At 35.5% G+C, this 13,451-nt stretch overlaps 1 protein-coding gene and 1 long non-coding RNA gene across 6 annotated transcripts in view; one reads left to right on the top strand and one right to left on the bottom strand.

Moving 5' to 3' along the window:
• The window catches only part of stra6 (signaling receptor and transporter of retinol STRA6), a 35,862-nt gene extending 29,296 nt beyond the window's left edge, over positions 1-6,566 (bottom strand). Inside the window, exon 1 of one of the 4 annotated variants that reach the window (XM_067436876.1) lies at positions 6,392-6,566. The gene's annotated coding sequence lies outside the window, so the exon portion shown is untranslated. Of the gene's footprint in view, positions 1-4,773; positions 4,901-5,651; positions 5,668-6,001; positions 6,102-6,391 lie in introns of those variants that run through there. The other 3 variants (XM_067436874.1, XM_067436877.1, XM_067436875.1) reach the window with 3 other exon arrangements.
• LOC137065281 (uncharacterized) overlaps positions 5,556-13,451 on the top strand; it is a 32,118-nt gene continuing 24,222 nt past the window's right edge. For both annotated transcript variants that reach the window (XR_010901613.1, XR_010901612.1), the window contains exons 1-4: positions 5,556-5,695; positions 7,081-7,203; positions 10,642-10,716; positions 11,170-11,270. This is a non-coding gene — a long non-coding RNA (uncharacterized lncRNA). The remainder of the gene's footprint in view (positions 5,696-7,080; positions 7,204-10,641; positions 10,717-11,169; positions 11,271-13,451) is intronic.

The raw sequence follows: 13,451 nt of genomic DNA, 5'->3' as shown, positions 1-13,451 counted from the left end.
CCACCCACCAACTGACCACGCCCCCTTTGTGAGTACTTCTCGGGTGCACTGTTACACTCATTGTACAGGGATTACAGTCAAAGACGGTTAAGAAAAGTTACACAAATCCATTTCAAACAATGCAATCAGGAAAAACAAAAAAACTAAGCAGGATTGACAAATAACGGTCACAGAACAAAGAATGCTTTGAAGAGCTCTGATTACATCATGGAAATGTGCCTGAAAGTTTGCTTATATCTAGGTCAACGGTTATTTCCCTTAAACGCCTTTGTGTAGAAGGTTCTGATGCATCTAATTTCCAATTACGAAACCATACCTGGATCTACCTGAGAGATATGAGGCTACATTCCTTTCCTGTCGTACCTCTCCTATTTCAAAGAACCCAATGTAGCTATTCCAAAAAAGGATATGGTGCACCATTCACTGGAGACATGAAGCCATCTCACAGCTATATTTATTCTCACAGCGAGTCAGGCTGACACATGTAGAAGCTTGATCTGTGTAATATCCCTCCTGCCGCACCATTCACACCATATTACATACTGGACTGGTGCTATTGTAACAAGTGACCCCAACAGAATTACACAGCAAAGGCCGTCAATGTCATGGACCACCATTGCAGGTGGCCTTTGAAATGGTGTAGTGCGCTTCGAGGATTCATTCTGGCATGGTTAAACCTAAATGGGATCCTGTCAGTGTCCACAGGAGCTCTTAACAAGGATGAAACTGATTAAGGAGGCAACACCATGGAGCACACAACACAAGATGGATGCTGCCGGTAATGACTTCACATCGGCCACCATCACTCAAGGGCTCTGGGGAAAACCTCCAGTCACCGTTTACAGAAAAAAAGAGCCTCCGTGGTGCTAACATGACCGTGCCATTGACAGTAAAGCTTTTAGAGGATAAGGAAGGTCAGGTGACAACTGAGACTGCCATTGCATTGGCTGACAATCCATTTCTAACTATAAGAGATGCAGTTGGAGTTAATGAAGATAAAATAAAAGAGAAGTGAGCGATGGTAAATCTAAACGCAATCATTTTCTGCAATCATCAACTGTCTTTTTCTTTCAAAATCCACATAGCTTTCACCAACCAATAGGACTATTTGAAGTCATGCTGGAAAGACTGTATTTACAAATTGAACGCACACAAATGGCACCACAATGTCATTACATTACATTACTGTTTTCTTTGAGCCCTGTGTTTCCAAGTTGGGGCTTTGTCAGTGTCATTCAGAAAACATGGCAGACGCACACAATACAACATCTGAAGTTGACAGTAAATGCATTAAAATGTATGGTTTCATTTTAACAGATAAACAGATATCACGATTCTCCCAAAACAAACAAAAGAACGTCATTTAGAGGTTCTGACAAAATGTTAATGGCTGCAGTCAATTTAAAAAGTTTAATAATTCTGAACGAATTATATATATTGCGAATATATATTGCGAATATATACAGTGCCTTGCGAATACTTTATAAGGCACTGTGTGTGTGTGTGTGTATATATATATATATATATATATATATATATATATACATACACAGTACCTTGCGAAAGTATTCGGCCCCCTTGCGACTTTTTGCCACATTTCAGGCTTCAAACATAATGATATGAAACTGTAATTTTTTGTGAAGAATCAACAACAAGTGGGACACAATCATGAAGTGGAAAGAAATTTATTGGATATTTCAAACTTTTTTAACAAATCAAAAACTGAAAAATTGGGCGTGCAAAATTATTCGGCCCCCTTAAGTTAAAACTTTGTAGCGCCACCTTTTGCTGCGATTACAGCTGTAAGTCGCTTGGGGTATGTCTCTATCAGTTTTGCACATCGAGAGACTGAAATTCTTGCCCATTCCTCCTTGCAGAACAGCTCGAGCACAGTGAGGTTGGATGGAGAAGTTGGATGGATATGTGACCCCGTCTGTGAAACCCCAGCTAAAGTCGCAAAATTTAATTATGAGATAATGATCGTCAAAGTACCATAACCATAAAAATGACGAAAATAGGTCATTTGTGTTTATTGCTGTAAATGATAAATTATACCAAGGGGTTTGAGATACAATCCTCAATTTTTAATTCATAACATTATAAATACTGAAATTAGCGATTTTATTGACACTACACTTCATACTTTTGCACACAAAAAAAACCCGATTTTAATAATCTCAGGGGGTTTTCATCACAACAAGACCAGCTGATTCGTATGATAGATCGGTTCAGGAACTTCTTTTTTATACCATTAGGAAGAGAAAGACATTAATATCAATCGGCACGAGCGGCAATCAGGTCATCGCGACCTAAGCCGGGTTCAGATGTCTGGCGAGATATTTTCGTGTCATTGCCAATATTTTTATATTTTCTTCTTTGTTTTGTAGCTCAACAGTGTGCAATTAATAAACGTCTTAATTTAAAGTCATATTAGACCTGCTATGTGTCTATTTAAAACATGTTGTGGATGGTGGTGTGTCAGATTAATGCAGTGTTTCGCAACCGAGGTGCGCGGGGTACCGCGCAAGGTTTCAGCACGCACTTGCATCACGGTTCATCTCACATCTGATGACATCTGTAATATAGTTTGTAACTTGAAAATAATGCGTTATGTATGTTTCTGTCGATGGATACACGTGCTGGCTCCTCGCTGATACATTACAACAGCGGTAATAATAAAAGAAGTGGGTAAAACGGTCTATCTGTGTAAACTTTGTTCAATGCATGTGTGTGCTGCTGTATCTTCGAATATGAATACGGCTGTAGAGCCAGAAGACGCGATTGAGAACTCACGTGCGATCGCGATGTGAGAAGATTCGTCTCTGTGCGGTCATCCGAAAGTGCGCACATGCACGTCTCAGCGCGCATCTATTGAGTTCTCTTTGTCTTGCGCTTGAACAGACAAACTCACACAAGAAGTAGCTGATGTCAACATGTCCATCTTGATGAGTATCCAAGCAGACATAGTCTGAATATGCCTTAAGTGAACATACAGTCGAGAAAGCGATATCCCTGGGTCTTAAAGGGGCAGTAGCCTTTACTGCTGTTTGTTTAATATCAAAGAAGATAAGTCACTGCTATTGATTGAATAGCTTTTGTAAGTTTAATAAGGATTAATATTTGATTTAAACAGTTAAATATGCAGTCATTTTTCATTTGATTACTTTATTTAGTTTCTCTAGCCTACCTAAAAACTGTTAGACCTACCTGAAAAGCCTGAAAAGGATTATTTTATTAGTAGCCTATCTTTGCTTAATAGTAATTATTTGTGCTGCTACTTGTATTTAAGTTATTTGTTCTTATTTTTTTTTTTTTTTTTGACAGTAGTCCTTTTTTCCATGAACACATAGCAAATACCGAACCATACAGAAACCGTGAACCTAAAATCTTGATACAAACCAAATCTGTACCGTTACACCCCTAGCGTAACGTATGCGAGGGGGTGCCACAAAATTAAGAACATTTTCAAAGGGCGCCATGACTGAATATAGGTTGGGAAACACTGGATTAATGAATTAAGTTATCTAGTCTATTTGACATGGCAGCACTTAAACGCGAGCAGGAACAGAAAATAGCTGATTGCTTAAACAGTTTTTCCGATATTAATCTCTGTGGAATTACCCCGAATAATGATATAACTGGGTTTATTGAAGAAAGTGCAGGTTGAGGGTAAATAAATGATGACAGAATTTTCATTTTTGGGTGAACTATCCTTCTCTTTATTTTTACTCTAGTACTGTACTTAATTGCATAGTAGCCCAGTAAAATAATTTAATTTAGAGATTTTCTACTGAAATGTAATATATTAATTAATTTATTAATGAATTTTTCCATGGATATTTAATTTTATTAATAAAGTTATACAAATAATTTAAATAAATTGACTTGGTAATTGATGCTACAATCAAGCTCTTGTACCCCCAAATCGTTTGAATGTTTTTGTGCTTTTTGGACATATGCATCATAATAAATATGCCTGTTTTACAAAACTTTAAGAATTTTCCCATAAATGTGTCATATATCACTGAAAATGGGAGAATCTCAGCTTTAATATGGTATATGGCTCATATGCAGGATAATTATGCATCAAATGTGTTGCAGTTTTAAAAATAAGCTTGTGTTTACATTGTAATTTCTCAAAAACATGATTTTCTGAGCCTGACATTCAGCAAATCTTTAACATAGCCATACTCAGTTAACATTAGCGATATTAAGGTTATATTTTAACAGAATGTTCTTTACATTGAGTAGGATGATTTTATGTAGAAAACAGTGAATCACAAAAAAATGACGTTAGCTGGGTTTTCACAGACAGGATTTAGGATTTAAGATAACATTTATTTATTATATTTGCTTAATTTATTACCAAATCAAGATTAAAGGAAGATTTTTCATGAAAAAGACTGATTATGTGGGTTGTTTTTATTGGACAAGGAGCGAGTTGACTGTAAACTTATGCAATAACTTATGCGAACACATTGCTTTTGGAACATTTCATTTTTATTCAAAGTAAATGCCTTTCCGATGTGATGGGAAAAGCATTCCTTTTGTTGTCTGGACTATTGCTCCTCCCTGTTCACAGTACCTATCAATATTACATAAATGTGAATATTTGTCTGCTAAATTACTAATGTAACTTTACACTAAATAATATAAATCTCCTTTAGCGATCGTAGGTAAGTTAGGGGTGCTAACGTTACCGCTAACGTTCGCTAGCAGTTCAATACTAATTTAACAAAGAAAAAAAGAACAGTATTTACAGATAAAACTGACCTTCACTTGAAGCCCTGAACGGGTCAGTAAGTTTGCAACGTTTTGCTGCTTCTTCTTTGAGTGCTTTCTTTTACTTTTTCTTTTCCATTTCCCTCTCTGCTTGACCTGCCGCTTTCTCCATCATCGGGTGCTGCCCGCGCGTTTGGCTGAGGCAGGCAAGTCGGTCAAGACCAGACTTTTTTTACGGTCTATGGACCAGACTAACAGATTCGTGATTTATTTGTTTTTATTATTAATAATAATTTGAAAATTATCACTTCAGTAAAAGCAATAATATAAAATAAGAACTATAAAAAATTTTTACAAAAAACGCTCGCCATGGCAGCAGGCCAAATTAGTTGCCAGGCCACCGGGATTTCTCCCGGTGCTGGTGCTCCCGATCATGCTGCTGATGGCCAGTCCGGGCCTGTTGCTAAATGTGACTATAAGGCATGTAGATATTATATAAACATTAACAGCATGATTTTCTTTAACACTGCATTATGTTTTTAGGAAAGTAATAGGCCTACAAATAAAATTGCCTTTATCTGTCAAATCGCATTACATTTTATAGATGTTAAATGTTCTTTTTTCTTTTCTTTTTTTTTTACATATTCTGTCCAAAATATGTGTTAAAAATTATAAATTAGCATACTAGTGTTATTGACTCACTCTCTTGTGAAAATGCAATTTTCCAATGCTAATCAACCTGGCGGGCGCCCCCCAATGCCGGGGCGTTGCTACGGTGTTCGAGGCTTTTAGCAAGTTGATATCGATGCTAAGGTATCCTTCCAGGTTACTGAGCCAAGCAAAAAAGAACAAATTTAAAAGAAAGAAAGAAAGAAAGAAAAAAAACGAAAGAAAAACCCTACTCCCAAATTTGGTCGCTCAGGTCCCACCTTTACCGTGCATTGGATTTTCTCAACATTTCATCGTCGAAATAGTAAGTAGCTCAGTCATTCAAGTTTGTAGCACAAACGGCGCGATGCCAGAGTTAAGCTTGTGTGAAATATTTTAACGCCACTAATTCTTTATGTGGCGCATGCAAGGTGCACGTTTTTGCACTCCTAAATGTTACAACTGCTATTATTAACAAGTGTTTATGGATGCTAAGATTGCATGTTGGTTAGCTTAATGTAATTAGCGTCGAAAGATAAGTAACGGATATTTATGAATGAATGACGTAGTTGTTTTACTAGGCTGTTTTTCAATGCCGCCTTTGAAACGAAGTTATTTTTTGATAACTTACCTCCTCCTGACATCAGTTGGAGGCGCAAGTTCCTTCACCTGACCTTCACGAACAATTATGGATGATTGCTTGAACCGATCCATCAAACTGTGCATCTTTGATTAATGGCACATGTGCAATCATTCACAAAACAATCGATAATTTATGCAACTGTTTCATTGACAAAGACACTTTTCTGTTAAATGTTTTTTTCTTTTCTTTTTTGCGCATTAAAAAGCAGATCCATTTATTTCCTGTTTTTCTCTCTCTCCATAATTTGTGAGAGTACTTTATTTATTTTTTATATGTTCCAAAAGCTTCCCAATTCCCAATCTGTTCCTTTCTCAAGTGTGTGTATATATTATACAATATAGAAATAGTTTTTTTCCCTTTATATGAAATAGTCCTTACCTTTCCAAGTGATCCCAAAGTTCTCTCCCACCTTGAGACCCTTTGCAATGCAAAATTCCTTAATATGCAGTATATTCTGTAAGTTTCTTCAGCAAAGTGTATTTATAGGTGTCACACACTTGGGTTGCCTACTTTAACTTTTGCAATAAGCATATGCTCAATGTTTTTAAAGTGGATAAGGTTTTGTCTGAACACTGCATGCCTCTCTGCAGACTTTGACCCTTTTTTGCAGTGGCCACAATATCTTGGTAACGAACTTCGGAAGAAAAAAAGGCACAAGGAAAGTGCTGTTGTAAGATAGGACACTTGGCTGAAGTTCAAAGCAGTGGCCTTTGATCACTGATACGAACCATCACCCAGGGAAATTGATACATTTTTGTTCTTTGCTCTGGATTCACATAGTATTGGATAGTTGGATCAAAGTTTTTTTGTTCAGTAGTATACTATACAAAATATTTTATTTTTGCAACTGAACTCAAACACATGGTATATAGACCATATGATGAATGCTTTTTTGGGGGGGTCTCTGAACATCTGTTTTTTTTTCTTCATGGCCTTCTGATTTTAGCAACAGAAAAAAACTTATTTATGTTCTGTATGCAAACCAGCTGCAACACTATATTTAGATTCTAATTAATGTGAACCTTTCTCACCACATTTGTTTTTCTTTATCTTCTCTGATTATGCAGCGAGAATGGATCAAGATTGAAGACGAGCTAGATTTTGAATGTGAAGTTTAATCATGTCGGCGAGTATCAGCTGGTGTTGAGCGTGGAAAATCCTCCGGTTCTGCTTCCAGAGTCCATCTGAGGGTACTAAATGGAATGAATGATACTAAAAATGCAGATGCGCGGAAATGACAAACCACAGTATTGTTCATGCCAGGCCATAGTTGATGTCACTTTGTAAAGAAACTCTACATGCCTATAAACTGAACACTTAAAGGGATACTTCACCGCTTTTTTCATATTAAACTTTGTTATTCCCTTAACTAAGACGAGTTGATACATACCTCTCTCGTCTCAGTGCGTGCACTTAATCTCTCTGACGCGCGGTGACGATCTGATAGCATTTAGCTTAGCCCACTAAGTCCAGTTCATTCACTATGGTACCAAACAGAGATCAAGTTAGAAGCGACCAAACACCTCCATGTTTTTCCTATTTAAAGGTGCACTATGAAATATGCGTGCACACTATTTCCGCTTTTCCGGTCATGAGTATAAGGTAATACAGCTCTGTTTTGTCTATCATATTAGATGCATTTTAGTGCGTTTAAAATGATGCTATGACGTTACTCTGTGCGTTCGCTCATCGGCTGCTGTGACTCTTGTTCACACTGCTAAGAGTAAAGCGCTTCTGCCGAATAAAACCCGAAACCGAGGGTAGTGCAGATATGACGCAATTGACAGGCGACTCCCTCAAACGCTGTGCTGAAACGTCCCGGGTCATTGGTTAAAATAGCAATTTTCTTACAATTTACAAATAGAATTGGAAACATTTGGGATATTGCAAGTACGCAACTAAACAAAACATATAACACTGGCCTGGTGTCTTTTGGATATTTTACTGCAAAAATACTACATAGTTCACCTTTAAAAACAGTTACACGAATAGTTGAACGATCAAGTATAATAACGTAAAATAAAATGTGCCGCTTTTCTAAGCGGATTAAAAAGGAAATCTATAATGTATGGCGGAATAGCATTCTGAGAGTACTTCGACTCGGCGCAGTAAAAAGTCCCGACTGAAAAATCCTCCCTCACATCTCCCCCTCCCCCCTATTGACAGAAATGAGAGGGGGAGGGGGAGATGTGTACAAATTTCTGCATGCACTCAGACGAGAGGTATCAACTTGTTTTAGTTAAGGAATAACATAGTTTAATATGAAAAAGCAGTGAAGTATCCCTTTAATACCCATGTGCATGACGTCACACGTTTGTTTTTGTAGTTTTCACGAAGGTGATAATGGTATGGTTTTGAAAAAGCTTTCCATTTTTAGTTGGAACATTTTAGCATATTAATGAACATTAAAGGTGCACTATGTAGTATTTTTGCAGTAAAATATCCAAAAAGCACTAGGCCAGTGTTATATATTATGTTCAGTTGAGTACTTACAAATGTTTCCAAGTATTTGTAAATTGTGAGAAAATTACTATTTTAACTAAGGACCGGGACGTGTCAGCATAGCGTTTGTCATATCTGCGTTAACCTCGGTTTTATTCTGCAGAAGTGCTTTTCACTTAGCAGTGTGAACATGTCACAGCAGTGCCGAGCGAACACACAGAGTAACGTCATAACGTAATTTTAAACGCACTTAAATGTATCTGATATGATAAACAGAGCTGCTTTACCTGCTTTTTTAATCATGACTGGAAAAGAAGTGCAGGCGCCCGGCGACTGTGCCCCGTCCCGTCATAATAAAAGTCCCGGTACTCGCGAGCCGTGTGTTTGTTTAACAATCGCTCCAGCAGCTGTGCTCAGCTCCACAACACTCGGTCCTGCTCTGCTTTACACTACAGTAACGTTAATAACCGCATCCATCAACATGATTTCTGCCCAAGACCTATTTTCCACCGGCTGTGAGGTGAAGACCACATGTCCCAAGATACTGCGCTCACACTTGGCGTCATCAAACTACGCCTTTGTTTAGAATAGGCGCCCTCCAGTGGACGGAAATTTGCATAGTACACCTTTAAAACAGATGTAAATTTTACTTTTACCCCAAATACCATACTTTTACATATTCTTCCATTATTGAAAAACTGTTTTTTAATTACCTTGAATCTTTAATTACCTTGAACATTAATAAGACCTTTGTTTCTAAATATATTCAATAATTTTACCTATTTGTATTTGCTACTTAAATCTACTACATTTTTAAAATATCAAATTTTACATCAAATGAGTGCAGGATCAACTTTGCGCTGCTGCCTGAGATTGCCTCAAATATCAGCCAAATTTCCACGTTCATCTTGAAAAGCGGATGTTTTGGAAAGTGTTGAGGCAAGTTTTTGTGCCATCTAATGGTTTAGACTAGAGGAAAATAAAATCAAAGGACCCTTTTACCCTGTGGAGCCTTTAGCCCCGTTGTACATTAATGATAATGTTTTTTCGGGGCCGTTTATGGGTTTTGGCAACTTGCCCTGAAAATACCAATAATAACCATCTCCATGTAAACAACAAAAACGCGAATTTGTGAAATAGGTGATATCATGTATAATATGTATTTAGTCTATAGGTGCGTAGTGACCTGTAATGTCGCCACCTACTGGCCTAGCATGAATAATATAGCGTTTTTAGGCGTTTTCGTGGATGCGTGCTAATGGGGATAATTTTGACGGCGTTGTTGTCTGTATGTGAAAAATGTAAAGGAAAACCTTTTCCGTTTTAGTAAATGAAATCTGCTCCGCCCTCCTACGTACTTCCGCTCAGTTTTCATTTTCGTTCAGTACTCCGTCTAGGATTGCGGTATATTCTCCATCACGAGAATATCATCACGGTATCTTTCACACGTCAAAAACATATGTGGGTCAATGACCTGACGTTACATACAGTGACTTAAAGGGATAGTTCACCCAAAAAGTAAATTTCTGTCATTAATTACTCACCCTCATGTCGTTCCAAACCCGTAAGACTTTCGTTCATCTTCAGAACACAAATTGGATTTCATCAAAAATATCTTAATTTGTGTTCCGAAGATGAGCGAAGGTCCTATGGGTTTGGAACGACATGAGGGTGAGTTAATGAGAGAATTTTCATTTTTGGATAAACACTGCTTTTACATTGGCGTAAATTTTAAATTTACATTACAAGTTTTTTATATTCTTGAAAGATGTCTCTTATGCTCATAAAAGCTGCATTATTCGATAAAAAATACTGTAAAACAGTAATATTGTAAACTATTATTACAATTTTAAATAACAATTTTAATATATTAAAAAATATATTTATTCCTGTAATCAAAGCTGAATTTTCAGCATCATTACTCCAGTCTTCAGTGTCATATGATCCTTTAAAAATCATCCTAACTTTTGACCATTAGAATTAGTTTTTTTTTTCTGAATTAAAATTAAAAACATTAGGGTGGTACAACCATTTAAAGTAAAAACAACAACAACAACATAAAGCATTAATATAAAGAGTGCATTTCTTGGATCTTACCATACGAGTTTAAACTAGATTTGTAATAGATTCCCTTTTTTTTGGACAAACTGTATCAGTGACATTTATATTTCATTACATTTTTATAGGTTTCTGCAAGAATTACAAAAATCATGACGTTCATCTTGAAGCCATCCGGGTGTCCGATTAAAAAAGGAAAGCAGGTGAGGTGTTTCATTAACAAATCATCATATTAGAATGATTTCTGAAGGACCATGTGACACTGAAGACTGGAGGAATGATCCTGAAAATTCAGATTTACCATCACAAAAATAAATTATTTTTTAAAATGCATTTTATTGCAATAATATTTCACAATATTACTTTTTTTTTCTATATTTTTGATCAAATGATTCAAGTTGATTTCTTGTTGAGCATTAGAGACTTCTTTTAAAAAACAAAAAAATCTCAATTATATGCATAAAGGATTTAATAAATGCAATATACAATAAACCTTTAATAATATTGTATTTGTTTTATGCCTTTTAAGCATAGGACAGTGTGGACTGGGTTAATCCAGATTCAGACCATATTGACAGTGTGAACAAAGATAATCCAGATCAAGGTATTGTGGATGAATCACACACTGATGACAGTCCTTGTCTTTCTCCTAAAAGTGAAAATCTTTTACAAAACAACCCAAGATCATCCCGAACACTTTTTGAGTGGCACGCCAATCATTTCGACAGAAGACATACCACGACGTTTCCACACCCATGTAAGTATCCTTCTCTGTCCTCTTTCATATGTAGCTTTAGAACATCTATTTTCTGAAGGTACTTATCTATGTGACATTGAATGATTTGTGGAGTCTTGACAGAAGAAAGCAATCAGGGCTTCCAAAGCAGATTCCCCCTCATTGGCCCCAACATTACGAGCTGACACCCTGAAACCTCCAGGGTCGCGTGCCTAATTCCTGAGGTCGTCTCGACGCTTGCTCATTCTATTACTCCGCAGCAGTCATAATCAATGGACCTTGCAACACTCAATTAGGGTTTAATTGGATTGATGCGTGCTGCTAGTGAAATTGCCAGTCCCCTGTTCAGTTGAGGAGACAGAACAGATTATTACTGTCGACAAGTGTAACACACAGGGCGGGAAACAGCGGCTGTTTGTGTCAGGATAAACAGCACTTACACACATTCGTTTTCACACACCACTCTCAGAATTTGCTTTGAGAAAAATAAGAGACACCTTTATTTTTATCACAGCTATTCAACAACAATACATTTTGAATAATAAAAATTTATGAAATTCTCATTATTCATTTCTGTATATAATCAGTATTTATAAAATCTGCAGATTATATAAGTATTTTAGAGAATATATCGGTGTTATTTTAATATCATTTATAAAGTTTTGTGAAGTAATAAATAATTCATTTAGTAATTTTGTTTTTGTCATGTCTGTATAGTTTTTAATTTATTTAATTTTCAGTTTTAATGAAGTTAATCTAAAGGAAAATTAGAACTGTTAATATTTTTTATATTTTTATTTATTTGAATGTTTATTATATTTTAAGTAATTAATTAATTTACAGTTTGGTTTTAATAACCTTAAACAATATATAATATAATATAATGTAGAATAAGCTACTGTAAGGCTATTTATAAACTATGTATAAAGTGTAGTAATATAACTAATAATATAATAATATAATATAATAATTATATAATATAATTATAGCATATAAGTAATTTAATTAATTTAGTAATTTAGTTTTTTTTTGTCATGTCAACATAACAACATAACATAACATAACATAACATAACATAACATAATATATAATATAATATAATATAATATAATATAATATAGAATTAGCTAGCGTAAACTTTAAGCTATTAATGTACAGTGTACAAAGTGTAGTAGTATTAAAACTTCATAAAATTAATTTAGTAATTTTGTTTTTGTCATGTCAATATAATATAATATAATATAATATAGGCTATTAATATACTATTTATAAAGTGTAGCAGAGAAAAAATAATTGTGTTTTTGTCATGCATAGTTTTTTTAATTTTAGGTTCAGTTTTAGTTATTTTATTTCTTAATTAAATTAGTAAAAAACTGTTGTTTTTTTTCTTCCTTTTATTTTTTTTGAAGTAATAAAAAATGTTTTTTTTCAATAGTTTTAGTATTATAACCTTAAAATAAATGAAATGAAATAAAAAAAAAATAGTTATTGCAAACTTTTGGCTAATGAGCAATATTATTTTCTAGAAGAATTTAAAGAACAGTTTTTTTTTGGTGATTGTTATTAATAAACATTTGTGTCTTTTATTACCTGGCTGCTGCCATCAAATTCAAAAAGCAATATGTTTTAAGGAGTTTTAAGCACTGCACTTTGCATTATGTGGAATCACAATCCTTACCTGTTTTAGAGTATGACTGATCAGGTTTGTTAATGTTCAGGTTTATGTCAGCGGTTATTTTTCTTCAAACCGCATGATGCCAGCAGGATAGAGAGATTTTCAGACATGATATAGCTTCCTTGACAGCCAAGGATGATTAGATTTTCAAAGTGGTCACTGGACATAAAAGAGGGGAAATCAATTTTAGTCATTGGGGATGATTTGTTCAGTGATTTAGCATTGTTACAGAGGGTGCGAGTGCGGATTTATCACACCGCTGTGTAATGAAGCCTGAGCTGGGTCAGAATCTACAGACTAGACTCTCTTTGACATGTACAAATCACTCCGCTGGTTATTAAAACAGCAGCAGTCTGCGTTCACAGGGACATACGCGCACAATTACTCTCGCTCGTGGACGTGCGACAGCTCCTCACTTGTCATATTCTCACTGTCAGAATATGATAGCTTCTTTTACTAACAGCGCACATCTTGCCGTCTAAGTATGCCTATACCACAGGGAATCAGATTGGGATACGTTGCATGCT

Source organism: Pseudorasbora parva, chromosome 25 (genome assembly GCF_024679245.1).
Source record: "Pseudorasbora parva isolate DD20220531a chromosome 25, ASM2467924v1, whole genome shotgun sequence".
Taxonomy (NCBI): Eukaryota; Metazoa; Chordata; class Actinopteri; order Cypriniformes; family Gobionidae; genus Pseudorasbora; species Pseudorasbora parva.
Note: the sequence above shows the minus strand (reverse complement) of the source record. Positions and strands in the feature narration are given on the sequence as shown.